We start from the raw sequence: 12,592 nt of genomic DNA, 5'->3' as shown, positions 1-12,592 counted from the left end.
CAACCCACTTAACCAATGGCAATAATGTTTTTGTCAGCTGTGGTTGCTGAGCATGGACTCCTGCATTTTGCAGGAACTGGAGTTCAACTTAGAATCAGGACGGTTCACAGTGACTCATTCATTCTCCATTACTGGACCAAAATCAAAACATTTCTATGAAAAAACAAAACTCGTGTATGCAGAGAGAAATGTGTAGAGAGGCAACAGGGCCTAGGAGACAGGCCACTGGACTGGAAATCAGGAGAACACAGTCTCACTCCCACCTGATCTGAGGCCCCTATGTGCACAGTGAGCCTGTAGCAAACCTGGAAACAGAACCCAGAATTCATTATTCCATTGGATGGACTTTCTGTTTTTATCTTCACAGAACCGCTGTTAAAAATTGACAACATATTCTAAAGATTTTAGAGCCACATTATCCAAAGCATGCCTCTCTTTTTGTCCTTACAGTTATTGTCTCTTGGACACCTATGTAGCTGAGTAGTGGGTGTAGTCGGATGCTTTGAATTCAAAGTGACCTACATTTCAGGGATAAAATTATATTCTCCATTTTGAAGGTAGAAAAAAAAAGCCCCAACAAAGGCAAAGCTACAAGAAGGTGACCCTTTGTGTATAAAGTTAGTGTGTGTTAAATGGTGGCATTTATTTCCTTTTTATAGTTCAGTAGATTTACATCTACCATTTTCTTTGCTTGGCAGGACAAACTGCAGTAGAGTCAAATTATTACTATTCTTTTAATTACACCAGTCTCTAGAAACCCCAAAGATCAGGGCCCATTGCGCTGGGCACTGTAGAGAGAAGTAGGTAAGAAAACAGACCTTGCCCCAGAGGGTGTACAATCTCGACAAACGGAGGAAAGTGTAACAATAAAAACAAACAAAATTTAGCAGCAGAGCTAAAGTCTCAGCTATCCATTTCCCTAAACATTCAAAATCTACTCAGGAGGGGGCCACCTGGGATTGGAAATAACCAGAAGGTCCCAGGATCAATTGTTGAAAGTCACTGACCCAGCTCCCTTTTAGCCAGCAGAAATGAAAATCAGAGGATCCTCCAGCAGCTTACAGTGGGAAAAGTTTGTTTTCTCATTAAAAAGTTTAACCTTTAAAATGCAATCACTCTCAGATGGCCCAGTGTCTGCTGTCAGGCTGTACAAAAGCAAAACGTATTTTGATTGTGTTTGCTCTGGATTTCTCTTACACAGAATTATTGAGCAGGATCTTAAATGTCAGGCGGTTGGTGTGGCGGACTAAAGATCACAGACCCTGGCTAATCACAGCCACATTCTTAAGTCACTATGCAAGAGCCTGTTCCGGTTCCCAGTGAAGTAAGTGGCAACACTCACATTGGCCAGGAGCAGGATTGGGCCCTAGAGGAGTAGGGCAATGCAGCAACCATATACAAGGAACGGATTCACTGAAGAACCAGGGAACAGCATTGAGATTAAGCTACAAAAACAATTTTTCACAAGATACCCTGAGTGCATTTGTTAGTCTCTAAGGTGCCACAAGTACTCCTTTTCTTTTTGAGTGCAGAAAGGGTATCTAGAGCCATCAGCTATCAGCCAAGGGAAGGAGAAAAAAAATAAAGATGAGGAATATGATAAGGAAATATTCACTTCAGTTTGAACAGCAGTACAGGCCAGCTAGATTAATCCTCTCTCATGCTACAACTTTTTAAGCAGTGATATTGAAGTTCAGCCTTTGTTAAACAGCTTCTGCAGAAAGGCTAGTGTCTTTGTTTAGAGAGCCATTAAGGAAATTTAAGTTTCCGGAATTTTTTTCAAAAATAAAAAAAATAAAACTAGCTGAAGGCATGGTTTTGTTTGTCATTTTCTATTGTTTAAGGGGACAGCCACCACAGTCTGCCAGAAAATATGTTGGCAAGGGGAACAAACAAAACTATTAAAAAGGAAATTGTTTTTAGAGATATATATTCATATGCTAAAGGCACAGCATCTTTACGGGAGGGAGCCCAGAGCAGAGGAGGGAATTTTGCAGGATATATGGGCTAGAGATCCTGGAGGCACTATACACGTTGCTGTTTATTTCTTTGCAAATCTTTCTTTGTTGCACGACAATTTTTTAAACCACCTGCGAATCAAAGATGCTTTAAAAAACCCTCCTATTGTATGACTGTATGACCTTGACTGCAGGAATAACCTATAAAGGAATCTCACTGTGTTTAAACACATTTCCTATTCTTGTTGCCAAACAGGGTGTGTGGTTTGTCCCACTGCAAGACAAGTTAACAACTCTACACCCTGACCTCACAGTTCTTGGGTGATCCACAAGGGGGAATGGGAAAGGGACTACTTCCACCCACATGTCCCATACCTTCACTCTGCTACCCAGGGCAAGTGACTGCCTTGGGAACTTTCAGGAGGGAATAGGAGAAACCCAAGTAACACCTATGTCCTGCCCCAGAGCAAAATATTACAGAGCTGGATCCCTCTACATACCCCCAGAGAATCTTCTGTGGAGACTAAGGTAAGGGGACACATGCTGCAGAGGTGGCATTCCCTCCCTTGCTTGGTTGCAGCTGTCCCTCCGCATGCAAACAGGCAGCTGAATTGGGGGCCTTGCATTTCTTCACGTGGAACAGTTGTTTATAGCTTCACTCACCAAAAATCTGGGATTATTTATGGAAATTTGCATCTTGCTAAATAACAGATGTTGCTTTGAGAAAGAAAACATTTTTGCAATTTAGAAAAGAAAGAGCTGAACTTCTGATACAGAACACAGAGTCACTGCATCTAAATAAAATAACCCTTTCCCAGGACATCGGTTTCTTACGGTGTACCCCATTACTGGACTTCGTGGGCACTACAGCAAAGCAACATGAGGCACAGAAGGTCCAGCTTTTAAACATAAAAGAGGACAGGGGGTTCATTTTATTTTGTTTGCACTGCAGTGTGTGTATAAGATTGTTTATTTGATTTTGTGCCATCACTTTTGCCAAGCACAACAAAAAAGTACATGTAGAATCAATCAAAATTGTTGTGCATCCATCCTCTGCTGTCTGCTAAATGTAATTAATTCATTTAAGTCAGACATTTCAGCATATCCCCATAAGACTCAGGACTATTCTTCTACAAATTCCCTCTATAAAGATGTAGACCACAATTCTCACTCTGTTCTGTGCTGTTCATAGTGGATGCCTGAGATGTATGCCTTCTTTCTGTTGGAGACTGTATTCAGCTCTGGTTAATGGTAACCATGATTAAAGTAACCTTGTGTCATGGTTTTACTGGGATCGTCCTGGTTTTACATTCAATGTTTTGGTGTCCCAGGAACTTTTCAGGACACCTGCAATGGTCTAGTTTTTCATTTCATCAATCAAAACGCTGTTAGTTCTTTCATAAGTGCAACATTTGCTCCAGGCATATCACTATACCAAACAGAACATGCTCTGCACTTAGCAGGAACAAATCACTCAGTGGAGTGAGTGTTCAGTGTGTTGAATGGTGTTTGGAGTGAACAGAAAAGCTGAATAAGTATAGATGCCGTTAACGCTCTTCTTTTGTTCAAAGAGAATGTTAACAACTCTTGTTCAGTGTTTCATAGTACACTCATTGAGAACATTCCATTACTGGGACAAAAATCCCCCATTCTAAGAAACATACCCATGTTGCTGTTGAATCAACAGCTGTTAATAGCAACATTGGCACACCTTTTTATGTGTACTTTCATAGGACTATTTCACAACCCTAAAAAAAACCCACCAAAACAGTTTTCCTATTTTATAATTTTGAAAATATGGTCACATTAAGTCTGTTGGCTTAATATGTCACAGCATATTAAGAAAACACAGTAGCGAGAGTTCACTTTTAACAAACAAACAAAATATTTTAAGTGCCTCATCGTGTTCTCACTCTACTGATAAAATGACCGGATCCATGCCCCAGCAATCTAGTTTCGGACATGACACAATTAAATTAAATACCTTCCATTGTTCTTTGCAGTGTTGTTGTAGCTGTGTTGGTCCAACAATATTAGAGAGAGACAATGGATGAGGTAATATCTTTTATTGGACCAACGTCTGCTTGTGAAACAAACAAGCTTTTGAGCCACAGAGGTCCTGAAGAAGAACTCTGTGTAGCTCAAAATCTTGTCTCTTTCACCAGCAGACATTGGTCCAATAAAAGATATTATTCACCCACCTTGTCTCCACAATTAAATTAAGGAATACAACAAAACAGACAAGTGTCACTGAGCAAGGACAGTGGCACAATAGGAAGATTTAATGTTTACTCAGCTAGGATAGTGACCTGTACAGTACAGTAATGAATTTTGTTTATATTGATAAAAATAAAAGTCAAAAATGTTGTTGTTGGCTCATTTCCTGAAGGCACCACAGTATGAATGGGGCAAAAGGAGGGATTCAAATGAGGAGAGAGTAGTGGTTTTGTGGCCCAGCTCAGGACGAGCAGTCCACCTATAAGGGACAGGAAGGGTGGAGAAAGGTGGTGAAATCTCCTTCTTTTGAAGTTTTTAAGGTCAGGTTTGACAAAGCCCTGGCTGGGATGACTTAGTTGGGGATTGGTCCTGCTTTGAGCAGGGGGTTGGACTAGATGACCTCCTGAGGTCCCTTCGAACCCTGATATTCTATGATTCTATGAAAGACACTGAGAGTATTATGGGAGAAGCAGTAAAATTGGTAATCCCTCATTTAATATTCGTTGTTGCAGTGGAGTAGAGGTGCCTGCTTAATTATACTCTTGATTTACAGGACTCATATAGGTAGTCAGTTTTCAAAGGAACAGTACTGATATACTTTAAATGATCGCCTACAACATTACAGGCTATTTCTTCCTACACCTCTTAAATTCCAGTTCTGTGTACTAGACAGAGTATAAGAGTAGTATTTTCCCCTCCAGCTAAATGATAGAAGTTACTTAAATGGTAATAGTCCTGCATTTATACAGTACCACTTGTCACAAAGAATCCAAAAAGCAGTTTATAAAATGGTATGCAAACTATACACAAGGATCACTTCTTTCACCACCGACATGCAACCACCTGCAAGGTAGAACTCAGCAGCTGTTTAACAGTACACAGCAACACTATACAACAGCTTGGGAGAGAAAACAAAAGAGAATGCCGTATTCCAGCTGTAACCGCAGGGAGAATTTGGGTAACATGAAATGTAATTACCCAAACTGGAATTTGGCCAGAATGCCAGGCTGAAACACCCCTACGCTCTGCAAAAATGCCACGGGGTAGTTAATAGCCACAAGTACTCAGGACCTTGGTTTTAGGTCTCATTTGAAAGACATCATTCACCAGTGCTCATGTAGGCCTTTATTTTACAGTCATTTTCATCATATTTGAAATAAACGGGGCCTTTTCTCTTCACTTATTTTCCTTAATCACTTGTGGGTGGCTTTTTTAAATTAAACGACATAAAGCACTCAATAAAAAGGCATTAATGCTATAAATAGGACGTTTTCCATAGCCCTTGGGCTTGAAGTACTCAGGAAAGAACTCACTGAGTCACTCTTTAAGCACTTTTCAAGTTGTAATGTTAATCTTTCATTTTGTTTTTCTATGGTTTGGGATTTGGTGAAATTCTATGCACAGACATATACAGTACATTAGGGGCTAGACTGTCCCTGGTCTTTGCACAGGCTCTGATAGGGCTGGCACAAGGAGCCCTCAAACACAAGTGCCAGGGACAACAGATTCTGTGGCTCAGGAGATAGGAGGGACTCCCTCCACAATATCTAGACCTCAGGGAATAACAGTACTTCTCCAACCTGCCTACATGTGACAACTGACCAGAATGTGTGTGACCCCTGGAGTTTTGATGCATGATGCATCATAACTAACAGACTGGAAATGGTTTTGAAGTACAAAGCTGGTTCACCAATGTTTCCTTAACTATACCTATTTTGCAATCTGTGATGGGTTAATGGTGGGGACCTTTCCTAGCTCAGCATAGCTACAATGAGACATGCTCTTCAAGGAAATGTTACTGCTTTGCTACAGTCAGCTCCCCAAACACAAGTTCTTTTCTGAGGGTGGTGGTTACCTATCTTTTCTATCTTCTCAGGCGATCATTAAACTCCAACATGTATTATTTAATTTCTATATCATTATCATAGCACCCAGTATTTCAGCTGAAGATCAGGGCTGTGTCATGATACGTACTATATGAAGAGAGACAGACATGATCTCTGCCCCAACCATCTTACAAACCCTTATTGTTTGTATTACAGCATCTATTATTTGTATTATGCCACAACTGAGATCAGAGCCCTGTTGTGCTAGGCACGGTAGAAACACCTACTGAGAAAAATTTCATGCCCTAAAGAGCTTGCAGTGTAAATAATCCAATATGATGAGCAACATGTGAAATTTGGGGGACAGGGAGGCAAATAAATATTTTTGCTATTCTAAATTTCCTGTTTAATTTTAACTTTTTTATAGTTTTGTAATTACATTAAATATTTAAATATCAACTTTCCCTATTTTACTTCTTCAAATTTTGCTTATTCAACAAGATAAATTCATTGGTCAGTTCACATGAAATAGCTTTAAAAAAAAGAACACAAACAGATTCTCTATTGCAATCCAAAACAACATTTTAAACAAAACTTCACATGCTTAAAGAACAGCTCATCATGACAGATGTGACCTTCAGAACGCTGCTTTGAAAAACGTTAGCTAACTCCCAGGCAGCCAGCATCCAATCACTCTGGGCTGCCTTCTTCGTGCTATATTTTTTTTTTAAAATCACCACAATTGGCACTTTTGTTGGCAGGGTAATCTCAGTGAAGATACTGGGCATTTGGACCGATTTATCAGCAGAGCGGGAGGAAGGATGTCCAGTAGACCAGGCAATAACCCATGCCTGGGAAGAGCTAGGTTCAAATTCCTACTCTACCACCAACTTCCTGTGTAGTCTGGGCTACTTAGTATCTCTGTGGTTCTGTAAAATGGAGACTATCGTACTTAATTACCTCACAGTCATGTTGGGAGGATAAATGCTAGAGCTGGGCACTAGAAAAAATGCCATTTGGTGGAAAGCTACTGGTTTTGATTAAAGTGCTTCTCATGTTCTGGCTGGAATTTGGTGACCCACCTTACAGTAGCCAATAACCTGGTGGCTAAGGCAGGCACTCACCTCAGTGTAGGAGAGTCAGGTTTAAGTCCTTGCTTTGCCTTATTCAGAGCAAGGACTAAAACTTGGGTTTCCCACATCCCAGGAAGTGCCCTGGCCACCAGGCTAAAGAGGGGGACAGAGAATGTCAGTCTCTGTGTGCGTGCGTCTCTCATGCTTTTTAGCAAAAATAAAAAATTTTAAAGGTCCCATTTCATTCCACATCAGAATGAAAACAGATTGCAAAACCTCAACATTTTTACAAAACAAAATTGTTGTTTTCCAGCCAGTCCTAGTAAATACATTAAAAATCATGAAGCACCCAAATGCTCAGGTAACGAGGGCCATGTAAGTAGCTAAGATCGGTTCTTGTACCTCAGTTTCCCCCACATTCAATGTCAAACCATATTGCAGGAGAGAGTGTATCACTTTTGCCCACAATATGCTCATTCCCTGAATAAACAAGGGATTTCATTTTCCAGCAGTGTCAATCTAGCAGTTTTCATAAATACTAAATCTTTTAAAAGGAAGACAGACCGGGGAGTGGGGGCGAGGGAAGGTGTTATCTTTAAGGTTCATTTGAATACAAAACTCATCTCTGAATGAGATGAGGGTGTGAAGAAAGATAGTATAGGTTTTGATGGGGGAAAAAACCTATGATCATTTGGGCTCGTCATACATCCAATTGGTAAGGGGCATGGCTACATTTGCGAGTTAGAGTGCATTAAAGCAGCCCCAGGCACCCTAACTCATGACACGTCCACTGGCAAGGCACATAGACAGTGATGAGCTGCCAAAATCTTAACAACTGGTTCCCTCCTCACCCCACGAGGGGGTTGTTGCCCACCCCCGCCCCCTGGGACTCCTGCCCCATCCAACCCCCCGCATTCCTTGACGCCCCCCCCAGGACCCCCATCCCCTGTCCCCTGACTGGCCAGAACCAGGCAGGAGGGTCTTGTGGGCCACCGTAGTGGGTGCCCACCCCACCCCTAAGAGCCAGAGGGACCTGCTGGGGAGGGGCAGAGAAGCAGGGGGGGGCGGAGCGGGGAGCTACCGGTGGGTGCTCTGCAGCCACCAAATTTTCCCCTTGGGTGCTAAAGCACCATGGAGTCGGCACCTAAGGTGCCACATTTTGCCAGTTAAATTTAGAAGCCCTTGTAGAACTGGTTGTCCCTCGCAGAACAACCGGTTCTAAAAGGGCTTCTAAATTTAACAACCGGTTCTAGCGAACCAGTGGGAACCAGGTCCAGCTCACCACTGCACGTAGAGCACCCGGACGCTGCAGCTAGAGCACTCCTGGTACTCCACCTCGGCAAGTGAAATAACGTTTGGTGTGCCCCCACCGGAACTCCGCGGCGCCAGTGTGGACGCCCTGGTCTGTTAGTGCACTCTGATCGGCCTCCAGAAGTGTCCCACAATGCCTGTTCTAGCCACTCTGGTCATCACTTTGAACTCTACTGCCCTGCCCTCAGGTGACCAACCAGCAGACCCGCCCTTTTAATTCTCTGGGAGTTTTGAAAATCTCCTTCCTGTTTGCTCAGCCAGGCATGGAGTGCTCTCAGTGACTCTTTGCAGGTGACCATGCCTCGATACGCCAGGCGATCCCCATCAGTGCTTGGAGGGAAGAAGCTGTCCAGTCCCAGCTGTGCTCCAGCCGTAGGAATTACGATATCAAGGGACATGATGGAAAGGGGTCATGACTGGGACGCTCTGCAGTGCAGGGTTAAAGTGAAGAGGCTGCAGAATGCCTACCACAAAGCCTGCGAGGCAAACCACCGGTGGTGCCCCCGCGACCTGCCATTCCTACAAAGAGCTGGACGCGATACTTGGGGGAGACCCCACCTCCACTCTGAGGACCACCATGGACACTTCAGAGCCCAGTTCAACAAGGCAGGAGGAGGAGGAAGAGGAAAGCAGGAGCGAGGGTGCTGAGGAGGAGGAAGACACCCTGGAATCCCTAGATGCATGCAGCCAGGAGCTGTTCTCAAGCCAGGAGGAAGGTAGCATGTCATGGCAGCCAGTGCTTGGGGAAGGACAAACACCAGAGGAGGTTCCCGGTAAGCGGCTTTTATTTTGGGAAGGAAGTTATTTGGTGCGGGCTCTTGGGGTGAGGAGGGTTAGGGCTGCATGCATGCCTAGATGTGGAATAGGGCGTTGATGTGCTCTCTCACATCGCAGTAATCAGCCTCAGTAATCTCTTCAAAGGTCTCATCCAGAACGTGGGCGATGCGCTTGCGCAGGTTTCTCGGGAGAGCCACTGTGGTCCTTGTCCCAGTCAGGCTAACATGTCCATGTACTGTGCCATGAGGGGTGGGGGGACCATTGCTGCACACAGGCAAGCTGCATATGGGCCAGGGCGGAATCTGCATTGCAGTAGAAGACCTTCCCTTGCTTCCCAGGTCACCCTCAGCAGCGAGATATTTTCCAGGACGAACTCCTGTGGAAAATGTGAGGACAGTGTTCAGTGTAGGGCCCCCCTGCTGCTATTGGCTCTCCCCAAGGCACAGAAACCCAGAGGACAGTACGGCTGTGAAACAATCAGTCCCCCTTGACCCTATGCTCACTCACCATTTTGGGGCTCCCGTGGGTTGTGCGCGCTCACTTTGGGATGGGCATATTATGCTGTTGTGTGGACTGTGCTTGCCCTTAAGTACAGGGGAATCATTACTCTGTTTGGTGTGAACAATGCTGCCTCTGTTAAGTGTTGCATTTTGCCTTTACAGCTGCAACCTTGAGATCTCAGCCGTCCGTTTTATCACTGGCCGAAAGACTCCAAAGAATTAGGAAGAGGCCACATAGAAGCAAAAAAGACATATTGCATGAAGTAATGCAGCAGTCCCTTAATGAGAATCTAAAAGCTCAGGAGGATCCGCCAGCAGAATGAAGAGCACCGGCACAAAAGCACAGAGCTCCGGCAGCAAAGCACGGATCAGCTGGTAAGCATCATGGGGCACCAAACAGACTTGATCCAGGCACTCATAGCCATGCAGGCGGAGCATTACCACGCCCTCCCCTCCCCCTGCAGCCCTTGTCCCAAAAGTCTTTCCCTTGTGCCCCCATGTCACCTCCAACCCACTTTCCCCAACATCCAGGTTCTTATCACCACCAGCTGCCTCCAACACCTCTGGCTTCACCACCTAGCCCTGAAAACGACGACCCTTACCCACTGCACTCAACCCCCATCACCATGCAGTGTAGCCATCCTGAAGTGCAGCACTCATTGCACACCACTCCAGACAGGAAGGCTGAGTATGATAACAGGACATTCGCAAATCTGTGATTGTACCATTCCCCACCCCACCCTCTTGCCCTTTCTGTTTCCCAAGTGGTTGTGTTTCTTTTCAATAAATGAATTTTCCTTTCAATAAATGGATTTTTTGGCTTTGAAAACATTCTTTATTATTTATTACATAAAGTAAAAGATACGTTAGTCCAGGAAAGCAACAGGCACTGCAAGTCAGCATAGCAAACACAGATTCCTACTAACATTGGAACCACTGCACGGCACCAAACATTACCGGTGGCTTTCAGCCTTAAATTGCTCCCTCAAGGCATCCCTAATCCTTGCAGCCCCACGCTGGGCCCCTCTAATAGCCCTGCTCTCTGGCTGTTCAAATTCAGCCTCCAGGTGTTGACCCTCCAACTTCCATGCCTGAATTAATCGATCACCCTTCTCTTCACAAACGTTATGGAGGGTACAGCACATGGATATAACAGCGGGGATGCTGTCATCGGCCAGGTCCAGCTTCCCATACAGAGAGCGCCAGCAGCACTTTAAACGGCCAAAAGCACACTCCACAGTCATTCTGCACTGGCTCAGCCTGTTGTTGAACCGCTCCTTGCTGCTGTCAAGGCTCCCTGTGTAGGGTTTCATGAGCCACGGCATTAAAGGGTAAGTGGTGTCTCCATGGATCACAGTGGGCATTCTGACTTCCCTTATGGTGATCTTCTGGTCTGGGAAAAAAGTTCCGGCTTGCACCTTCCTGAACAGGCCAGTGTTCCGAAAGATGCGTGCGTCATGCCCCTTCCGGGCCAGCCTGCGTTAATGTCAATGAAATGCCCATGGTGATACACAAGCTCCTGCAGAACCACAGAGAAATACCCCTTCTGATTAACATACTTGGAGGCTACGTGGGCTGGTGCCAGAATTGGAATATGTGTGCCATCTATCGCCCCTCTGCAACTAGGGAAACCCATTTGTGCAAAAGCAGCCACAATGTCATGCACGTTACCCAGAGTCACAGTTCTTCTGAGCAGGATGCAATTAATGGCCCTGCAAACTTGCATCAACATGATTCCAAAGGTCGACTTCCCCACTCCAAACTGGTTAGTGACTGATCGGTAGCTGTCTGTAATTGCCAGCCTCCAGATTGCAATAGCCACCTGTTTCTCCACCGTCAGGATAGCTCCCAGTCTCATGTCCTTGAGCCGCAGGGTGGGGGCAAGCTCATCACACAGTCCCATGAAAGTGGCTTTTCTCATCCAAAAGTTCTGCAGCCACTGCTCATCATCCCAGACTTGCATGACGATGTGATCCCACCACTCAGAGCTTGTTTCCCGAGCCCAAAAGCGGCGCTCCACGGTGGTGAGCATGTCCGTGAATGCCACAAGCAATCTCGTGTCATATGTGTTACTCGCATCAATATCATCGTTGGAGTCCTCACTGTCAGTTTGGATCTTAAGGAGTAACTCGACTGCCAAACATGACATGCTGGCGAGACTCGTCAGCATACTCCTTAGAAGTTTGGGCTCCATTCCCGCAGACCAAAAGGGAAGACAGTGCACGCAGTACAAAAAACGTTGAAAGATGGCGCCAAAAGTGGACGGAAGCACAGGGATTGCTGGGATGTGAACCGATGCATCACGGGGCGTTGGGACAGGACCCAGAATGCCCCGCACCCCTCACCCTCTTCCCAGAAGCCACAGCACCAGAATGGGAAGAGGTGCTCTGTGGGATAGCTGCCCATAATGCACTGCTCCCAATGCCGCTGCAAGTGTCGCAAATGTGGCCACGCCAGTGCGCTGGCAGCTGTCAGTGTGAACAGACTGCAGCGTTTTCCCTACTGCATTCTACGAAGGCTGGTTTAACTCAAAGCGCTCTACATCTGCAAGTGTAGCCCTCCTCTTGTATTTCCTAGCTCAGCATAATCACAGACACATGCTATAAACAAAACACATACCACAGCCCAAATGAACAGTATATGCCTGGCATGTCATGACTGGGCTACAGAAACCCACATAAGAAAAGATGGAAACATAAGCAACACGGTTTGCTTCCAGTCTGTGAATACAAATCAGATAATAGTAAGAACTAAGCAACAGCAGAGCCCCAGGTTGTCTGCAAGCTCCCCAGCTGTGGGATCACCTGCAATATCTCTTGATAGAATCTGCCTTGGACCACACAGTGATAAAGAAAAACACATTCACTGCCATTTTCATGCAGCAACAATGGAACTGGTATACAAAGATCTCAACAGGCATTAGCAGCCTC

Source organism: Caretta caretta, chromosome 2 (assembly GCF_965140235.1).
Source record: "Caretta caretta isolate rCarCar2 chromosome 2, rCarCar1.hap1, whole genome shotgun sequence".
Lineage (NCBI taxonomy): Eukaryota > Metazoa > Chordata > Testudines > Cheloniidae > Caretta > Caretta caretta.
Note: the sequence above shows the minus strand (reverse complement) of the source record.